Source organism: Mustela nigripes, unplaced genomic scaffold (genome assembly GCF_022355385.1).
Source record: "Mustela nigripes isolate SB6536 unplaced genomic scaffold, MUSNIG.SB6536 HiC_scaffold_148, whole genome shotgun sequence".
NCBI lineage: Eukaryota > Metazoa > Chordata > Mammalia > Carnivora > Mustelidae > Mustela > Mustela nigripes.
Window position 1 is genome coordinate 1,514,444 of NW_026739562.1, and position 17,516 is coordinate 1,531,959.

Here is a 17,516-nt window from a genome sequence, read left to right on the forward strand (position 1 = left end):
CTTCCTCCTTTCTCTCTCTGCCTGCCTCTCTGCCTACTTGTGATCTCTCTGTCAAATAAATAAATAAAATCTTTAAAAAAAAAAAAAAAAAAGAACATACAGACAGATGCCTACACCCTCATTTTCCTCTTAGTCTTGCAGTATTTGGAGTCCGGGTTTGACCTCTGCTTGACATAGCCTAACCAGGCTCTAACCTACTTATCCATCCTCCCATTTACAGCCTTACCAAAATTTGATGCTAGGAATAAGCACTATTTTTTTTTTTAATTTATTTATTTGAGAGAGAGAAAGTGTGTGAGCAGGGGGAGAGGCAGAGGGAGAAAGGGAAGAAGAGAATCTTAAGCAGTCCCCCTGCTGAGCGCATAGCCCCACAGGGGGCTCAGTCTCTTGAGCCTCAGGATGATGACCTGAGCCAAATCAAGAGTCTGGCATTCAATTGACTGAGCCACCCAGGAGCCCCAGGCACTAATTTTTAATCTAAAAATTAAGCTTCTCTAGTTGATTATTATCAGAATTCTGTCTGTGGTGTTATCATCTCATATGAAGGCCAAGAAGTATCTTTGTTCATTTTTTTTTCCCAAAGAGTCTATATTTTGATGGCACTTCAGTCAGATTTATACTTAGGCTCCAAGAAGGCCTATTCAGATAGACCCATTAGAATATCTACTTGTCAAAGGTATTATTGTCCATTAATTTGGATATGTGCCGTTGAAGGTATAAAATGACATTTTCATAAAATCATTAATATCTTGCTAATTCAGAAAGCTTTACCTTTTGTCTGAACTATTGATTCTTGGCAGAATGTGTCCCTGTTTTAAAAGGTTCTGATTATTTCCGCTGGAAACATACATTTTAAATATGAAGTAAACCTTCCATGTATTCTACAATGACCCAGATCATTATCATGACTGACTTCCATAAAAATTAACAACCTATCAAGAGTAATAGAAAATGTATTTACTGGCTTTCTGGTACACTTAATGCCTGAGGAGTTGCTAGGAAAAATTAGCCTATCCACATTCACTGCCAGACTCAAATTCAGAAAACTCAAATTCAGGTGACCATTACATATAGGAATTGAGCCTCCAAGCCTTTGCTTGGCAACACTAATTTTTTGACACAAAGCTCTTCCTTTTATTTGGATAATGTAGTACTTTTTAGAAGCAGGATTTTTTTTTTTTTTCATCTCAATTTATCTAAATGGGATCTTTCTTATACCTTCGTCCACCTCCTTCATTCCCTCCCCACTCATCATAGGATACTGTTTGAGGCGTGCAGTTACCTTGTACTTTTCTACTACATGATTGGAGAAACTTGTGTTAGGAAATGGTGAGAATGGGGCGTGCCTAGGTGGCACAGTTGGTTGAGTGTTTGACTTTTGGTTTTAGCTTGGGTCATGATCTCAGGGTTCTGGGATCAAGCCCTGTGTCAGGCTCCGTGTTTAGCAGGGAGTCTGCTTGAGGATTCTCTCTCTCCCTCTGCCCCTCCCATATCTCTCTCTCTAAAATACATATGTGAATCTTAAAAAAAAAAAGAAAAGAAAAAGAAAAAAAAGTGGCGAGATTGGTGGGATTCAGAGTAAAATAATGTTTACTAATAGATTTTTAGCTGATAAAAAAAAATAGCTTTATGCACTCACTATGCTCTTCTTAAAGCAAGTCCATATAATTCCAAATCAAGTAAACTGTCATGTTAGAGATGGCTGCAGAAAAATAACAGAAGCTTTATTCAGAAAGAGAAACAAAGCTACAACTGAAGCTAGAAGCAAATCCACACTGCTTTGATCCCAGGGTCACAACATTGAGGGGTCAAGGGCATTGAGCTATGATTTGATCAAGTGGCAAACCCCAATATTGGCAAGTCTCTTCCCCTGATTTCTCAGAATATCCCCTCTTTGGGGCGCCTGGGTGGCTCAATGGGTTAAGCCTGTCTTCAGCTCAGGTCATGATCCCAGGGTCCTGGGATTGAACCCCACATCGGGCTCTCTGCTCAGCGGGGAGCCTGCTTCCTCCTCTCTTTCTCTCTGCCTGCTTGTGATCTTTCTCTCTGTTAAATAAATAAAATTAAAAAAATATATATCCCCTCTTTTATACTGCCCCTTTATCTTGAAACCTAGAAAAAAAGAGATTATTTTATACAACAACTACAGAAGACCTTATTACTCAGGTAGTTCAACCATCACATTTCATAGATAAGAAAACTGAGGCCTGGAAGGAGATTTGCCAGAGGAGTCAAACAGCTTGTCAGATCCCTCCCACAATACCATCTGTCCTCACTGAAGCTCTTCTCTTAAGCCCAATCCAAAGGAACCCCCTTCGTTCATCTCTTCAAGAATGAGCTTAAGAATGAGTACCTGCCCCACCTTTGGAGTGTTCTTTCTTCTCTCTTCTAATTGCTTATTTCCTCAAGATATGAGGAAATAAGACCACACAGAGAGACCATAGAGATATGGTCTCTAAGCCTTCCTCTTCCGCAACAGGATAGACCAAAGATGAAAGACAATGCCATTTTCTCCTTGGGGAAAACCCAGAGCAATGCCTCCATAGTTAACTTATCTGAGAGTTCTTTGCAACCCACTTAGTTGTCCGTATTGCTCCCGAGAAGTCAGAAATATCAATAACTATCTGCCCATCTTCGTTTAGCTCTGGAATGTGACTGTCCAGTTTGAATCCTCAGTACAGCACATAACAGCAGAGTTAGGTACGGCTTCTGTTTCAACCTCCCTGGTCCCCAGATTCCCTACCAGCCAGAAAGGACAGTAATAATGGTGCTATGTGTGATTATTGGGAGGATTAAATGATTTAATATAAAGCACAAAAGACATGCTTACTATTAATAGCTAATTTTTTTAGAACAAATTTGTTGAGAGCTGTTACCCTTTTTTTTTACACATTGAATTTAATTCTCACAACAAACTTACATATGATTTTTTGTTCCTATCTTGCAAATAGATAAACTAAGACAAAGAGAAGGCAAATAACTTACCCAATATGGGTGAGATGATAAAGAATGGAGCTGAGATTTGACTCCTAAGCTGTACTCTTAAGCATTAAGCTAAACTGTAGCTTTTTTTTTTTTTAACCATCTCTGATATACTTGAGGTCACCAAATTAGTCCACATGTGGTAAGTGTCGACAGCCTTCTATGTATATAATGCTATGCTCAAAACTTTTTATTATTCCTTTATCACAAGTTTCATCAATCCATTATTTAAAATATCTTTCCATAGTACTGAATGTCAATATTTCATCTCCTCTTGACTCTTCAGTCATTTTCTATTAATCAAAACATTGGGAAATGTTCACTACATATACAAGGTCAGAACCAATTTCTTTTTTTAAAAGGGGGCAATTTTTTCCTTAGTGTCTTTTAAGTATTTGCTTTGTTCTGTTCCAATGGTTTTTAAATGTTAGCAAGCATCAGATATAACCCGGGAAACTTATTAATAAACATATTAATGAGATCCACACCCAAGGTTTCTGATTCAGTGGGTCTGTGTTGAGACCCAAGAACATGCCTTTCTAAAAAATTTCTCGAAGCTGCAGATGTTGATGGTCAGGGGACTGCTTTGAGAACCACTGAGCTAGACCTTACATTAATAGATCTATAATGTTGTGGACTTTTTAAGATTTTATTTATTTATTTTAGAGAAAGAGATTGAGAAAGAGAGAGCAAGTTGGGGGAGGAATAGAGGGCGAGGGAAAGAATCTCAAGCAGACACTATCCTAGCACTAGCATGGGGCTCGATCTCAGGACCCTGAGATCGTGACCTGAGCTGAAGCTAAGAGTCCGCTGCTTAACTGGCGGAGTCACCCAGGCACCCCTAACTAGATCTATGTTTTAGCTCATATCTTCATCACCAGTATAGGAGTAAGATGCTATTCTTACTCATATTCTATAAATGAAGAAAATGTGGGATTGAGAATTTAAGTGACCTGTCCAAAGTCATAAAGCTATTAAGGGGCGGCATCATGATCTGAGCAGTCAAGCTGTTTCCAAAGCCCTTACATATGCTGGATAATTCCTCCATTCTGCCTCTTTGCAGCTGTAAGTAATGAAACTCATCATTAACTGACTCATAGAACCGTGGTGAGAGCCCAGGAGAATGTAAAAGGTGGACGCACGTAGCATGAGCCTGGCACAGGGAGGGGCCCATGAGCGCTGCTTTCTGTCAACACATCGGGATTGGAATTCACAACCATCAGTCTCTGGGCACTTTCAAGGACTTCAGATAAGAGACCAATTGTTAAAATCTCCTCAAGGATTTATTTTATCCTATCAAAATCTGAAGAGTTTCTCCATTTTTGACAAAGCAGAAGCAAAGAAAAAAGAAGGTAATACAAACACATGCAGAGCCGTGAGAGCTGGGGCTCCCCTCTTCTTCTCCTTAAAATTCTGAAACATTAAATTCTGTGCCATTATGCTTGGAACGAGCACGCTCATCGTAGCAAGGGAGCACCTCTGCCATGCCAAACACGTAACCCTAACTCAAGAAGCACAAGGAAAAGCAGCCTCTCCTTGTCTATATTCTCCATACCTGATGCTGAGAAAGTATAAAGCTGGCCCATACGCTTGGTGCAGGCTATCTGTCACGATCAACTTTACAGGAAAAAAATGCTCTGTCCATTACAGATCCTTGAAATCTACTCAAATTCAGTGCTATCCCTTCAAACATCAAACACAAGATTTCTTTAGGAGAAGAGATCTGGTAACAACCAAGTTGAGAGGGGGTGATGAAAGTACCAGAAACACTTAGCTCATTATCTCTTTCAGAGAGAAACACCCAATGACCCTCACAAACATAAGCAGAAGTTCATCAGACAAGGTTAATGTGCTGCATTCACTATCTGGGAAGTAAATGAATCCAGGAGGACAAGAGCCAGGAGCTGTCATGGTCCCGCCGACTCTTTGGCAAGCCAATGTTTCAGGATGTCACCTCTGTGGTGGATGAGGTAAGTTCACAACATCCTGACTGATAACTCCATGAGGGACACATGAGCCTTTCTGGGCCGTTTCTAATCTCAGCATCTCCTGGAGAGCAGGCACTCTGGCAGAAATCAGCAGCTCCCTGACAGCCCCAGCCAGGACAGCTGAGATCTGGATGAACAAGGAGAATGTGTTTTTCCCTTGTCTTAGGGGCTGTCTCTCAGGTGGGCAGGGCAGCCTGGGGTTTGTTTGCAGGAGGTGACAGATCTTTAATCTCCTCCCTGGTCGGTTTGGGGCTGTACTCCAAATTAAATCAGGGGAGTCAGAATAATGGCTTTGAATCAAGGCGATGCACACTGAGCAAGCCTTCTCCTTGTGTCTATAAAATTTTATAAACAAATCTGCATCGGTTTCTCTCTGCAATGACAGGGAAACTACTGTCATTTTAGAGTTTTACTCCTGTTCTCTCTCCTTCCTGCCTTTTGCATATTGTCACTTCATATATAGGGAACTGACTGTCTTTTCCTTCAATGGTTGCACATGAGAATTAATGTAGAGATAAAGATTTTTGTAAAATGCAAATTAAAAGGAAGACAGAGCACATTCCATGTACTTGAGGTTGTGATGAGTTCTCATTGGAGTGGCCAGAAAGACACAGATGTGAGTGTGTGGCATGGTCACATGTGCATGTTTTTACTATGTGCTCATTACTATGGTTGTAGGAATTAGCACAGGTGGGGTTATAGTACACAGACACAGAATCAAAAGACAGACAAGTGAATTTTTTGAAGATTTTATTTGCCCATAGGTTCAGTCTTATTATTATATTTTTGAATTTTACACAGGGTATCTACTCATGATGCCAATTTTAGAATTAATGAATATGTGTATTTGGTAGAAGCATAGCAAGGAAGGGGACACTAGGGTGTTATCCGCTTATAAAAGTCAGCGTTTCTTGTAGGTTATGAATGGATTAATTTAAATTGGTCGTCAGCTCAGGAGCCAAGAACACAAGAAAAATGTCAATGGCATTGGGGCATCAGGTCCATTGCAAAGCCTCCTAATAAATATGAATAAGATGATTTGACTTCTTTATTTTTCTCCTGCTGCTGCTGATGGGGAAGATGACAGCCTAATTGTGTCTGCCCAGCGCTGGGCTGTGAGTTTACATTAAGCGGCATGTGTTCCATCGTTACTGCACGGTTTGGAGGGATAACGGTTTTGTCTAAACTATACCATAGGCAGAGACGGTTTCTGAAAGCCACTCAGCAATTCACAAAGGAGAAGATTTTCTGCATCTTTTAAAATTTGCTGGAGGTTTCAGCATAAAATAATTAGTCACTTGAGGCTGAGGAAGAGGGGAAAGATAGACACAGATATATACATATATACTGCATATGTATTCATATATGTGTGTATATATACACATATATATGGTATCCTGTATACCAGGTGACTATTTGGATGCCTCAACTGTAAACTTTCTTTCTACCAAGCTGACTGAACTGCTCCCTAGGCACTGTGGCCCACTGATATCAGCACCAAGGTTTACTGAGACTACTCTCCCTTTAACCATCCATCCCATTTGGCTCTGACCCTTGTCTCATGTCTGAGACAATATGTGTCCTAGACCCAATAGCCAATACTCAACTTGGCCCCCATTTCTAATTTCTTGTCTGAATTATCTGCCTGATAACCAAGGCTTTCTAGCCCGTGAGCTGTGTTCCTGAAACACAATTTTTTAACTAGAGCTTTGCTTCCTTTTTATGAACATGTTACTGATGCAGTTTATCTACATCCCAGGCGAGATTTTTGTTTCTGAGTCAAAAGCTTTAGGATGGTCCTCTTCCTATTTATTTAGCTCTTAATATGTGCTCAGCCATATTAGATTTAAAGGAATATGTATATGAATGCAAATCATTATGAGGAAAGATGAACACATAGTATTCAATACTGCAGGCTTTGGATTCAAATAAAAATTATTTAGAAAAAAAGAAAGAAATGATTCAAGTCCCAGTTCCACCATCTGTATTTTGTGTGACTCTGGGCAAGCTGCTTAGCCTCCTTAAGATGCAGGTTTTTCAGCTATAAAATTGGGATAATAAAATACCTCCATCACCAGGTCCCAGAAGAATTAAGTTAATTCATATAGAGTTTAACAAAGTCCAATCACACAGTAATTACACAGTAAGTGGAAATCAATAGGTATATACACTATGCTTTTGGAGAAAATGCAGAATGGTTGGTGGGTAAAGGGGCTGAGACACTGCAAAAAGTGAGAACATCAACAGTTGTTCAAATGGAGGAAAATGACTCAAATCCCTCTATTAATTTGAATGTACCATAATGACATTCTTACCTCTCATTTACTATTCCACTCCCAGGAATTTACCTTAAACTTTTTATCAATGTTATTGACACCCAAATGTCCCTTTGTTTCTATCCCGCTGTGTAGTCAAGCCCTTTGCAATGGGACTTTGCAGCTCCAGCATCAAGAAACTGAATTGTACTGAAACTATCATAACAGTGTGTGCTAAGTATACTGGAATTAAAATTAAAAACTTACAAAAAAAAAAAAAAAAAGAAACTGAATTGTACTTACTCTCTCACTACTGGAAGCTGGGTTGGCTTCAGGCTTTGCTTTGGCCAAGAGAAAACCATAAAAATGAATTTGTCCAGTTCCAACTCAAGTTGTTCCTTTTCCCTTTTGGCACCCTGACAGCCACGATGCGAACGAGCCCACGGGTAGCCTGCTGGAGGATGAAACTCATAGCAGGGTCATCCTTACTGCTCTAGCTGAAAACAAGCCAACTCCCCCAAAGCAAAGTCATCTAGCTGATCTGCTGTTGACTACGGACACATGAGAGAGCCCAGCTGAGACCAGAAGAACTATCCAGCTAAGCTCAGCTCAAATTGCTGACCCACAGTATGGAGAACTTAAAAAAAAAAAAAAAAAAAGGTTTTATTTTAAGGCACTTAGTTTTGGAATGGTTTCCTGATACAAATGTTTAGCAATACAACAAAATATTAGGCATCACACAACAAAACAGTAGGCAAGTTTAATGTGGCAATGATGATGTCTCAGTAAAATCATGAATATTTTATGATAGAATATTGAGTGAAAATAGCAGAATGTAAATATTAGTCTGTATACTGTGATTGGAATTATGCAAATTTATGCATGCAAGTAAAAAGTGGCATGTAAAAAAGACATTGCTTTATAACATTGGTAGGATTAAGTATCATGTTGTCACTATTTTTGTGTTCTTTAGCATAATTATATTGTATTTTCTAATGAAAATATTTGTAGAACATAAAGTCAAAGACACTGTTAAGTTGTAGGATATCTTACTGTGACATTATTAAATCAATGAAAAGTACAAGCCAAACCTTTTACCTCCCTTCCCCAATGATCATTATTATTGTGAAAAAAAAGAACAAAATGGACCAACAGAAGTATTTCAAAAGTGGAAGGAAGTCTCTTTATTAGTTAGGAATTAAGGGAAATTCACATTAGCTAATTTTACTTTCATTATCAGACTGGTAGAATTTAAAATAAAAATGGGGATTTAAATACTCCATGGATCATAAAACCCATTTTAATAGTGAAAGATATTGATAACAGCTAAACTCTCATATGCTAAAAGTCGGCATTTAAATGTTAAAGGTGACTGACCTAAGATAAGGAAGAAACAATTTCAGCAATAATTCTAAAAATTACTCCTACTAGAATGGCTCATCCCTTTACTAAATGTAGATGTGCACATCATAAAAGCATTGCCCCAAGAAAATGAAGCTGACTTATATGCAAAAACCAAAGAACTGCACAGAAATTCCAAAGGCATGTCCTTGGAAATTCACCCTTGACCAATATATCTCCTTAATCCAGTGGGCTACTGAAGCACAATGCTGTTTTTTCTAGCTGAGTGTGCATATTTGCAGCATCAAGAGGGATGTGGAGCTTGGCTTCCTTCTTGCATTATGATGGCAATTTATTTTGACAGCTTCCTCAGCCCCCAAAAAGTTGTCAGACATCCAACATGCTGCAGAATGAACTTTAAGCTTTCAAAAGCCCTGTAGTCTGAAGTTGAAAACAGGGAGGTGGGAACCAAAATCAAAGAAAGCAAGGCAGAATGTGTGGCTTGTTCCTTTCTGACAGAAGCCAGGAGCTAAGCACTGATTCTTCTTTATTTAGATTTTGGTCTGTGTCCATTCCTTTCTCTACCAGCCATTTGTGTGGCCCTATAGCCCTTACATTGTCTGTATCATGGCCAGTTCATTCACATCCCAATGGATAAACTCAGCTTCACCTTTCCTAGTCTTCACACCCATCCATCAGCCATTCAGTAGCTTCTCCCTCCTTGGGGAAGACAGAATCCCCTTCTCTCTTCCACATCCAGAATCTCTTTCACGTGGGGAGCAGCAGGATCTGTCTTATTTAGTAAAACCAACTTTCCTGTAATGCCATTGACCTAGTTTGAGGGTTGTTAAAAAATAAACAGCCCTGTGGAACTCATCAGTCATTGTAAGGGCATTGCCAAGGACATCGTTCATTGCATCATACAGTGTCCTATTTATGAAGACTTCTGAAAGAAATCCCTGTCTCATCTTTATACAAAGAATAGTTGTGCTTCTCCTAAGCCTTTGTTCCATGTTTCTTTTTTTTTCCTTACTTGCTTATTTATAAGGGAAACTGTGAACCATGTGAACAAATGATACGTGGTTAATTCAAGGAATCTCAAGTTTATCATACTCTAAACAGTGTATTATCGTCCATGGTTCTTCTTCACCTCCATTCTTGTTCTTCTGGAACTGTTTCACTGTATTTTTTTATTGTTCCTTACTGATCATACCCATGTATCATTTAGCTAACATTTATGGAGCACTCATTATGTCTGGCAGTGTTTTAAGTATATTGCATGAATTAAGTCATTTCAATCCTCCTTTCCAATAAATGATAGAGGTACTATAATTATCCCAATTTTGCAGATAGAAAAAAAGTGAGATGCAACAAGATTGAGTAACTACCCTAAAGTCACACAGCCAGGGAGTGGAGGAGTTATTTGAAGTTAAATTATTTTCTGGAAGAAGTCACCAAGGAGAGTCTGCCGCACTTGAGCAAGATATGGGGATGATTTCTGTAAAATGAAGGTAATCCCATTTTTTACTTACTTTAGATAAGTAAATTGTGCTTAACACCTTAAGTGACTGAACAATTTTGCTGTTCTGTCTGATGACCTGTTGGAGGATTTCCCAAATTTCAAGCCATTTTATGGCCCCTAAAATCTCAAGAGATTAGGTCAGAATCTACTGTACATAATTTAGGCTTTTTGAATATGCCAGTTAGACAAATAGGTTCTACAAGGCAGTCTCCATGACTTTTAGGATCCTGAACCCTATGTTTCTTGTGAGGACTTTCACGGTGGTCACTCAGATGAAATACAATTATGCTTAACAGGTCCCAACTATTAAAATAAACAACTTCTGTGTAAGTGGGCTGGGGATATTCGTTTCCTTTTGCAATGCTGAATTTTCCATGTTACCTGTTAAAGATCAACTAGCATAGGGATATGTAGAAACTTTTACCTTCAAAAAGATAGCAGCAGGATCCTTTTGCAGAGTTTTAAAGGAAGAGGGTAAATTTTGCTCTGGTATCTTTGGGTCCTGGACCAATATAAAAGATCTTCTTTTTATTTTTCCATGCAAACAATGGACTCAAACTCCAGTGACCTTAAAGAGGAAAAACATTTATTAGAAGGAGGTGAAGGAACAGACAGAATCAAGAGGAGACTGAAAGAAAGCCCTAAAATTAGCAGAAACCAAGGGAAGTTTAGTGTCTGGAACAACAGATGGCTAGTGCTGCCTTTGGACACTGAGAGCTGATGCTGGTATAGCTACCATGACATCCACTGTGGATGCTACTGCCAATGCTAGACTCAATGCTAAAATTTCTCTTCCTGATTTCAAGTCTCAGTCCAGAGCATCTGATGGCCTGGACTGCCTAATAATAGACAATATGTAGCAAAGGTCTGGCCACTTAAGCTTCTACAATGGAAGGAAGAGCCCAGCCCTGTACTAAAACTCATACAATCATAAATTCCTCATACAAGTGGATCCAAAGTTAGCTGCCAAAAAATGATAAATGTTCGTAAAAAAAATGAAAAAAAAAAAAAAAAGTTCTTTTCTTTTCATTCACTCAGCAATCCATTCTTCCAACCATCCAAGCCAGCCAGTCATGTCTTCAACAAATACCTACTGAGTTCCAGACATGGTATTAAGTATTGGGAGTTGGGTTGGCTATTTTTTGTTTGACTTTCCCCCCACTGTTCTCACTGTACTATGTGCCTCAGATAGCAGATCATTATTTATGTCCTTATCTGGGCTCCGCTGTCTCCTAGATTCTAGGTCAGGTTAGATAGTGGAGGCCCTGGCTAGACTGAAGTTTGGAAGAAAGAGAGCCAAGTATTTACTCCTCAGGCTCCTCCCTGCTAGACCATTGTTGGGCATGTCTGTATTCCTTTATGAAGGCGGTAGATCCTATCAGGCTACCTGGTGTCATCTAAAACTACAGCTTTCAAGATTGTGATAACCACGTACTGTCTTTGCCCTTTTGGTCTAAGGGCAGTAGAGGCCACCTACTGTTCCTTGCCTACAGGTGATTTACCATCTCCTGTTGGTTACTCTTACTCCATGATTCTTCATAGAGATCCCCTTTTTAAAACTTTCTGTAATTGCCCTTTTTTAGAGTGCCATCTGTTTGTTGCAAGAATCATGGCTTTATAGGATATATTAGTCATGAAGTAATTTAGTCCTTAATCTTATTATACTCACAGTTTCACAGAGCTATGACTTTTGTGCCCTGTGAAACTCTCTCACGTTGAATCAGAGCAGGCTTGACAAGTAGTACCTATTCTACATCCATGTTGCAATTACGAAATTTGAAAATGGCGACTTCTGTATTCAGGCACTGTGACAAATTTCCAATAAACACGTGTGTACATTTTTCTTAAAATACTTATTTTAAATTTGTCTTTGGATCCTCCCCTTCTCATTACCCAGTAGCCTATACTACCCAATTAAATACTTGCTACACTACTAACTGTTAGCTAATTCAACCCAGAGTATAATCACATGGAGAAATGGATGTAAGCCAACACAATGGCATAAGTGGATGCCTGTTGGTAAAGACGCTCTTTATTAACCTCACCATTTTATCTGGCCCTGTCAGAATGAGATCACAGAATGGGGTTAGAACACATAGCCTAGGGGGGTTAGCCACACACTAGAGGGCATAGTAAAAAGGAAGACATTGAGGAAGGAGATGTTAGCAGAATCATAGAGCAAATCCTGTCAACTCAGATACGGGAGGCAGAGATCAAGTCCAAGTAGGTCAGTGATTTCTGGTTCTAAACAGTCAAAAATTTAAGAAGCGTTTGCCTGAAAACATAGCATAAGTGGTGTTAGTATCTGTAGCAAATGGTCTCACCTAGAAAATCCTACAAAGTGTAGGGGAACAACACTCCTAGGAACCAGTGCACTAGAAAACTGGAGGAATGGAAAAACAAAAAACAAAAGCTCTGGTACCTGAGGGATGTGTGCTGAAGTTAAATCGTGAGGTGAACTATTGGGAAAATATCAGAACACGCGTGAACACATCCGGGGACTTTCGGTTTTAGTGAGCTGACAGTTCAACTCTTCAATATGTAGTAGGGTGGAAAATACCAACGTGCCATTGGTTCTGTTGAAACGTTCGCTCTCAAGTTTCTTAGAAGTCATTGCTAATAACTGCAATGATGCCAGAAAGGGCTGATACTCTAAGTATCTTGTTTTAATCTCATCTCTTCTCCTACCCCAAGAAGGTAGATCAATTGTGCTAAATAGTGCAATCTGCTTTATTGTTTGAGGACAAAAAATAACTCTGAATTTCAATTAATATAATTAATATATAAGTTTAAAAAGAGGAATCAAAGAAAACAAAAAATAATTTGTAAAGATATAAACACCTTTATGTTTACCATATTATTTATAAGCCAATAATATGGAAGCAACCCAAGTGTCCATCAACAAATAAATGGATAGAGAAGATTATATATATATGAATATTAACTATATCATATAATATATATAAGAGAATATATATATGATGTAATATATATAATGGAATATTATAATAATACATAGTATATGTATAATGGAATATTACTCAGCCATTAAAAAGAATGAAATCTTGCCATTCATGGCAACATGGATGGACCTAGAGGGTATTATGCTAAGTGAAATAAGTCATCCAGAGAAAGACAAATACCATATGACTTCATTTATATGTGGAATCTAAAAACAAGAAAACTGAAAACAAATAGTTTCATAAACATGGAAAATAAACTGACGGTTGCCAGGGAGAAGGAGGATTGGGAGAAAGGTGAAACCGACAAAAGAGATTAACAAGTACGAACTCCCAGTTATAAAATAAATAAGTCATAGAGATAAAAATTACAGCATATAAATATAGTCAATAATATTATAATAATGTATGTTGAGAGATGGTAACTATACTCGTCATGGTGAGCATTCAGTAATGTACAGAACTGTCAAATTACTATGTTGTATACTTAAAATTAATATAACATATGTTATCTATACCTCAATATGAAAAATAAATATTTATTTTTAAGAAAGGATCTAGATCATTCTTTAGATCTTTAGAAAATTATTAAGAATTTTCATATATCCACATGGTTTCTTTTCCTAATAATTAGTTGGAAATAGAGATAATAAGCAAATAAAGAAAGAAACAGTGACTATGTGAAATTGTATGGTGAAGTAAGTTAAGAAAAACTTTGGTTCAGGTGCCTGGGTGGCTCAGTCCGTAAGCATCTACCTTCGGCTCAGGTTTTGATCCCAGGGTCCTGGAATTGAGGCCATTTTTGGGCTCCCTACTCCCTCTCCTACTCCCCTGCTTATGTGCTAATGTCCCCCCGCCCGACACCCTGTCAAATAAATAAATAAATAATCTCAAAAAAAAAAAAAAAGGAAAGAAAAAAGAGAGAAAAAGAAAAACTTTGGCTTAACATATATATAATAGATACCTTTATTGTTAGAAGAGTTTTCAGTCTGCCAATGCATACTGACATTCTCTAAGCTGAGTTATAATATACAGAGCTCCCTAATCATATTTTTATGAGTAGACCATATTTTTAATGGAATGGTATTTTTTTTTTAAGATTTTATTTACTTATTCAACAGAGAGAGACACAGCAAGAGAGGGAACACAAGCACAGGGAGTGGGAGAGGGAGAAGCAGGCTTCCCGCTGAGCAGGGAGCCTGATATGGGGCCCTATCCCAGAACTCTGGGATCGTGACCTGAGCCGAAGGCAGACACTTAACTGAGCCACCCAGGTGCCTAAGAATGATATCTCTTGAAATCAGGATTCCGTGAGTTTCAGAAAATGATGCTTTGGCTATTCTCAATCTTTTATAGTGTTCTGGAGTACAATAGACGTACATGTATTGAATTGTCAGAAGACCTCTAGGTCCTCCAATAACAAACTCCAAAACAACTGGAAATTCTCACACAATATAAGTGTTAGAGAATACATATACAGCTTCTCTTGAAGTGCTTCCAAGGACAGTAAATTCTCTACCCAATGAGGCACTTTTCTCGCTCTCAAGCAACTCTAGATTTTACAAACATTTTCTTATATTGAAATATTATCTGGTGCTTTATAAATTCTACCACTGATTCTAGCCTTGTTTTCAGTGGAGGACAGGACAAATTTACTCATTCTTTCTCAACTTCCCTGGGTTCACTTAATTTTTTCCTATGTGATATCTTTTCTAGGCTTCTTCATAAACCTATCAACCTGGGATCACACTACCCTCAAATCTTTTAAAATGTTGTGCTAAGAATCACCCTATTCTGGGTGGGGGGACAGCAGTGGGACCAATGCAGAGGAGTATGAGAGTACAATTTCCCATGTCATACCAACTCGTCTTCCTGATAGGGCCAGAAATTTGCCATCATATCACACGGAGGATTCATATTAAGCTTGAGATCAGCTCAACGCCCCAAACGTTTTTATGTGAATGATTGCCACAGCATGTCCCCTCTCTCCTATACTTATGCAACTGACTTGTGAAATCCAAATGCCCATCACTGGGTTCTGCACAGTTGTGTATAAAAACAACCTACTGGCTTCTTTTGGGGGGTTAAGATAATTTTACCCTCAGAAGAGTTTAAGATAATAACAATGGCAATGAGCAAATCTCAAAAATGGTAAATCGCAACTGAGTGACCTCCTAAAGTTTAAAGAGTGCTTTAACATGGGATTTCACTTTATCCCCATCACCTAGATAGAGATGGTAGATACAAGTATCAATTTAGAGAGGAAGCAACAGAAGAATTAGAGATACTGTCTTATGATACTTACATGTCTAGTAAGTAAAACACAGGTCGAGAACATTTCACCCCCTAATCCAAATTTTCTTCCTATTCCAAGTACTTTTCAGTAGAAAATACAAGCCAACTCCTTCAAACCCAATAAGATTATTAAACGTGCTCCATTCAGCTGTGCCAGTGGGCCAGGGAACTCTCTTCCCCACTCTGCAGCATCTACTAATTCGCCATGAACTTAACCAAAGGTAGGCATAAATGCTCAGAAGGGGAGATTGCTAAACAGCAAGCTCTTCTGTTCTCAAATTCTACTGTTTCTTTGGAAATGCTTAAAAAATCTAATTTCCTATCTGTGAACACAGACATTTAGTCATTAACAAGAACGTTAACTGCTCTATTTTAGCAGTGATTATTTATGAATAAAAATATCATTTCTGTGTTAAAAATCCAAGGGAAAAAATGCTCCTTCCACTCATTATCCCTTTCACTCAGCCTGACAGTTTTGAAGAATTTGGAAAATGAAAGCTAGAACATATCTACACAATTTGTATCAAGTCCATTCCTCAGGAGCCAGGATAGACTTTTTCCTTAAAGTTTAGTGAAAAAGAACTGGAAACAAAAGCATGATGTCCTTAAAATAATAAGTAAAGTAGGTACCACAGAAACTTGGGAGTCACAATTGAAGGTTGAATCACACAAAGCATGTGAGAAGATAGCATTATTAGCTTGAGGTCTAAGAGGTTATTATATGTATATTTTCCAGCTAGAATATAGAGACTGTCAGTGTAATTGTCCACTGTCTCAAAAACATAGGGAAAATAGACCACTACTATACAACCATAGCCCAGAATTTTTCCAGAGTGATCAAAACTAACAAAGGTATGCATGGGGGAGGGGGAATATCTGAAGTCATCTATCTCTAGATCATGCCTATTGGGATCTAGAGAGACCACCCAAGAAACCAGATCATTTTTTAAGGATAATCTCTATAAAATTATTGGTAAAAGCCCATGCTTAATCATGGAATAAAATTATTTAAGATGTAACCACATGAGGAAGACTTCAAAAAATCCATATTGTCCAAAGATACTCTTCATTTATTAAAACCAAGAACTAATCAGTAAACTCAGCAGTAATGAGAGTTTCTAAGTTTAGCTCCTGGCAATAACTATTTTTATCTAAAACAAGACTAAGTGTCATTATTACTATTATTATTGAGATATATAATGAGCAAAGAAAGTAAAATTTTATGCTTTTCAATGTCAAGCAAGTGCTTTTCAAACATACTAATTTCATTACTGTAACAACCACATGATAAAATTGGGGTAGACTGAAAAATTCAGGCATGCTATTTTGTAATTCCTCTCATCAAGCTGAAGTCTGCTTATTTAAACTTTAATCTGCCATGGCCTTATGAGTTGCTTTGACCTGCAGAATATAACAAACCAATATAGAATATAGCAGGGCAAAATTCAACCCATTACCGGCAGCATGGAGACTCCAGTTGAAATGGTGAGTGAAATAAGGGTATTACTATTGGAAACTGAGAAACAAAAATGTGATAACAAAACCCTTGATGAACCTGTCACTTGCAGTAGCTTGAAAAATATGCCAAATGAATTTGGCAAATGAATTTGTATATTTGGTTAAGGAAATTTTGAAGCAGAATATTGAAAATGACATTTGCCTTTGTGATCAATGTAGGGTAAGGTAGAGAAACAACAAGGGCACTAAACAGAAAATCCTTTCATTTAAAATCTGAAGGTAGAGAAAATACGAAATAACCAAGACTAATTTGGTTAGTAATAAAATAAAAAAACACTGTTTCATATTTTTTTTTAGGTCTCTCTACCACCATCCTTAAAGGACTCTCAAATTAAGAAATGGTTTCAGGATAAATTGAAGAATGAGGCAGTAAAAGTCTTGGTAAGACCTATGTAAGGGTTAAGGTAGTACCTAGGAAACTCTTTTCACAGGTCTCTGGATCAAAAGAGGTTGCACCAGAGAAGCATTATCTACATCTGAACCTCAAGCACATTATAAGATTGTGGACATCAAGCCTGATGCCATGACTGATGGGACTTGGGAAGTCTGACTGTATTTTCCATTTGGGGGAAAGAAAAATCAATGTGGGCAGAAGGTCTATACCAGACTGTTGTAATAATGGTCTCCCCAAAAATCATACTTCCTGGTATTCAAG

The 17,516-nt window shown here is 38.1% G+C and overlaps 1 protein-coding gene across 6 annotated transcripts in view; it reads right to left on the reverse strand.

Annotated features, from left to right (window-relative positions):
- LOC132008405 (leucine-rich repeat-containing protein 4C) overlaps positions 1 to 17,516 on the reverse strand; it is a 1,212,627-nt gene that overhangs the window by 881,415 nt on the left and 313,696 nt on the right. For all 6 annotated transcript variants that reach the window (XR_009401630.1, XR_009401629.1, XR_009401631.1 and 3 more), the window contains one exon: positions 10,513 to 10,656. The gene's annotated coding sequence lies outside the window, so the exon portion shown is untranslated. The remainder of the gene's footprint in view (positions 1 to 10,512; positions 10,657 to 17,516) is intronic.